Genomic DNA, 5106 nt, shown 5'->3' with positions numbered 1-5106 from the left:
ATACATAACATACATAACATACATAACATACATAACATACATAACATACATAACATACATAACATACATAACATACATACATACATAACATACATAACATACATAACATACATAACATACATAACATACATAACATACATACATACATAACATACATAACATACATAACATACATAACATACATAACATACATAACATACATAACATACATAACATACATAACATACATAACATACATAACATACATAACATACATAACATACATAACATACATAACATACATAACATACATAACATACATAACATACATAACATACATAACATACATAACATACATAACATACATAACATACATAACATACATAACATACATAACATACATAACATACATAACATACATAACATACATAACATACATAACATACATAACATACATAACATACATAACATACATAACATACATAACATACATAACATACATAACATACATAACATACATAACATACATAACATACATAACATACATAACATACATAACATACATAACATACATAACATACATAACATACATAACATACATAACATACATAACATACATAACATACATAACATACATAACATACATAACATACATAACATACATAACATACATAACATACATAACATACATAACATACATAACATACATAACATACATACATACATAACATACATAACATACATAACATACATAACATACATAACATACATAACATACATAACATACATAACATACATAACATACATAACATACATAACATACATAACATACATAACATACATAACATACATAACATACATAACATACATAACATACATAACATACATAACATACATAACATACATAACATACATAACATACATAACATACATAACATACATAACATACATAACATACATAACATACATAACATACATAACATACATAACATACATAACATACATAACATACATAACATACATAACATACATAACATACATAACATACATAACATACATAACATACATAACATACATAACATACATAACATACATAACATACATAACATACATAACATACATAACATACATAACATACATAACATACATAACATACATAACATACATAACATACATAACATACATAACATACATAACATACATAACATACATAACATACATAACATACATAACATACATAACATACATAACATACATAACATACATAACATACATAATGTTGCATATATGTAACACGAAGACACTTAATCAGATATCGATGCAATGCAATGACTCCAGTTGATGGCTATCATTCACACCCTTCGTATGATCTTGGCTCTCTGAGGTGTCCTAAATATGCACAACAGATTTGATCGTATTAGATGGGAAATTTGAGATGTGGTCCGTGTACGGCGCCCGAAAGCACGCTACGAATTTTGGCAAAGCAGGCAGCTGGCATTGGATTGAATTGAAGCAGTTTGAACAATTGAGCAAATCGACAGCAAATCAGCTATGAATTTATTGTTGAAATATGAAACATGCATATATACATACATACCTGTGTGTGTGTGTGCCTATGCAATCAAAGGGCCCAGGCACAATTCATCTCAATATGCCAATGTTGCTTTCAACGGGCGCATTGTTTGGACATCAAACCCAGAGCCGGGTGCTCTAAGTAGCCTGAGAGAGCAACACCAGCAGCCAAGATGGAAAATACAAATCAGAATGAGGTAGACTGGCAGTCGCCATAGCCAGCGACTGAGGACCAGACCGGGTCCGACACACACACACAGAGACAGCGAGAAAGACAGAGACCAAGACCGAGACCGAGACCAAGACCGAGACCCAATTTCAATTCCAAGTTGTTGCAGCTAAAAAGAAGGATTATCCCAGCAATGATCAATATTGAAAGAATGAAGACATATCAATATGGGCACGTTGTCTATGCATGTGCATTCAGTAGGCCAATTCACACACACACACACACACACACGCACACAGTAGCGTTGGCGTTGGCGGCGTCAGCTCAGACTTGAAAACAACTTGTGGACGAAACCGGGGCTCAAGAAATTGAAAGGTTAAGCAAAACAAAGCCAGGAACGAGGGATTGAGAAAAAAACAAAAAAAAAATATATATATATATGTATATATATATATATAAAATAAAGCGTAGTAGGGAAAAGGGAAAGGGATTGGGATTGGGATTGGGAATGCGAATGGTATTGAAGACGGGCCCAGGCTACGGGCTCTGTGCCGAGTGCTGGCCAAGTCGAGCATGAAAGAAAGTAAAAATCAATTTGAACTCGAGCAAAACAATTACTTTCTCATATGTGCGTGGGCAAGAGAGCTCGGATATTTGGTTGTCTTCAATCCGCACGTAAATAGTGTCAATCAAAAAGGTTGCACAACAACAGCAGCTCAAGCAACCGTTGCACCGTCTCCTACTGCTACTCCTACTGCTACTGCTACTGCTACTGCTACTCCTACTCCAATTCCGATTTCAATTCCAACGCCAACTGCAGCGCTGCATTCTTGGAACCGGTGTCTCTCGTCTCGCTGGTTCTCTTCAATCAAGCTGTGGCCATTGTTGGCAACTCGTTTGGGAAATCTCTGAACTTTTTTGTTCCCAATGAGGGCTTAACGTTTACAGTACGCCTCGTCAGTTCGCTGCCATTGTTGATCTTGTCAATGTTTTGTCAGCAATCGCCCAATATGCCCTGCCCGACATCAAATCACATAACATATAACAGCATACATCAAATTTGATTGACGCCACGCATTGTTGCTGATTGCTGTGAGGCACACCTGTCCATATATTGGCCAGCCAGCTCACCCATAACTCACAGTCAAGCAACTTAACTTTTTATCAGAAATTCCCTTTACTTAACTTGAAATGAAAATTTTCTTTTTTTTTTTGGCTCAAGCTTCAAATACAAATTTTTATTCTAGATCATTTTGAACTTGATAATAAAACACATTTAAATCTGTAAGCTTTTTCAGTAATTAAATGATAAGACTGCTGAATGGGCGCAAAGAAACCTTTTGGCTCGATCAAAGCAGGATAATGCCTCATATATGTTTTATGTCTTGATATGTCGCTTCTACATTTGTCTATCTAGTGGTCCGGTGGGTCAAGTGGTTCAGTTTGTTTGTTTTATAGCTAATTATACAAACATCTTAACTGATTCTTATATATAATAAATCTAGTCAAGAGGTAACACTCAGCCTGGCCTCATATACTCGACTCTAAAGTGCTTCTACAGCACTTTTAAGCAATTTATTTTATCACATTATATATATATATATATATATATATGTATATAAGTAGTCGAGTGTGATTTTGTAGGGTATCTGCTATCGGCTATAGGCCATTTATTAATTATTTTTCTGGCTGGCTCATCCGTAAGCCAAGCACTTTTGATTATCCTGTGAAATGTTTCTCTGCCAGCGGCCAACAATGTGCATAATATGTAATAAACCATGCAACACTTATAACAATCAGCCCATCCTCCTCCGACGCTGCTGCCCTCGCGCCTGCCACGCCCCCGTTGCGGCCCACTCGCTGGCTGAGTAGGACAGACTGGAGTGCATTTAATTAATGCAATTAAACGGAAGGCAAACCAAACAAATCTCCGAGGGACCATAGTGCGCTGCCGTAAACTTTTGCAGCCCCAACAACAGCAACAACAACAGCTGCAACAGCAGCAACAACAAAGTGTGGCACACGGTGGCAATGGCTGCGCAGCTGGCGTTGGCGTTGGGCCTCGCCTCCAATGCCACCATGGGCCTCACCCTCTTTAATCACCGCCATAAGATTGTCCATAAAAACGCGCCCAAAAAAATAACAACAACAACGGCAGCAGCAGCAGCACCAGCAACCGTTGCAGGTTCCCAATCGCCCAGACAATAAACGAAGCAAGACGCTGGCTGCTCCAACAGCCAACAGCCAACAGCCAAGAGCCGCTCGCTGGTCAGCTCCTCGCGCACGAATCGGTAGCCTAATCCCCTGTTGTACGACTAATAACATTGTTACGATTAATGCTTCTTTTTTTTGTTGTTGCTGTTGCTGTTGCTGCTGCTGCTGCTGCTGCTGCTGCGGTTGTATATATTTTTTTTCGATTTTTCTGGCTGCCTTTTATTTATTTATGCTCTCGCATGCTGCCTTCTGCCATAGCTTTTCTTATAAGAATGGTCAGGCATTGGCTAGTCTAACCCCCGACCCCTCCCCCCGCTCCACACACACACACACACACTCTCCCCTGGCCATGGCTTGGCAATACAGCTACCGTGGCTGCCTCGAAATCAAGTTTCGTTAAGTGAACTCAAAGATGCTCTCGGGCTTTGCCGCAAGACTTTGCGACGCAGTTGAATGCGTCTCTCTCTCACTGTGAGTGTGTGTGTGTGTCTGTGTGTGTGTGTATATTTTTTATATCTTGAAAAGAATTCGTTTGATATTAGCGCGCTGTATCGCGCTTGTGCTGCTTCATATATCAAAAATTATTATGACGATTTTATGCGTTCGAAATGTCGTCTCATTATTAAACAAAAAGCCAAAAGCAAAGCAAAATACAGAAAGAAGTAAAAGAAAGATATATATATATATATAATCATATCTATATAAGTGTGTATATGCATGCATATAAAACTGAAGTTTTGTAGTCTTTTGGCTTTGAAGATCTTTTGTATTATTGATTTTTGTTGTCGCTGGCTCAGTCAAGCCGCAGCCGCTGCATGGCTCAGGAAAAATGAGAAAGAAAAAATTAATTATGAGGCGTCGAGCATGGGTAATATATGCATGGTGCGGTAGCCCAGACAAGCGAGCCAATTTGTAGGCCCATTGCCAAAAAATCAAAATGAAAGAGCCAGAAAGAAGCAGCAGCAGCAGAGCGATCAAAGCCCAAACAGCAAAGTGCTGCCCCGTTTTGGGGGGCGAAAGAAAGCGTCGAGTTTTGGGGCTTTGTGTTATTTGTGTATTATTCCTATTATTGATATTATTTCATATGCTCTTCGCCTTTTCTTCGCATTTTATTGGAACGAAAACTTTACAAACTATCATCGAACCTCGTCGCTGCTGGGGGAACTACCTGA

The sequence above is a fragment of the Drosophila hydei genome, unplaced genomic scaffold (genome assembly GCF_003285905.1).
Source record: "Drosophila hydei strain 15085-1641.00,03,60 unplaced genomic scaffold, DhydRS2 tig00000250-arrow-arrow-pilon, whole genome shotgun sequence".
NCBI classification, from domain to species: domain Eukaryota; kingdom Metazoa; phylum Arthropoda; class Insecta; order Diptera; family Drosophilidae; genus Drosophila; species Drosophila hydei.
Note: the sequence above shows the minus strand (reverse complement) of the source record.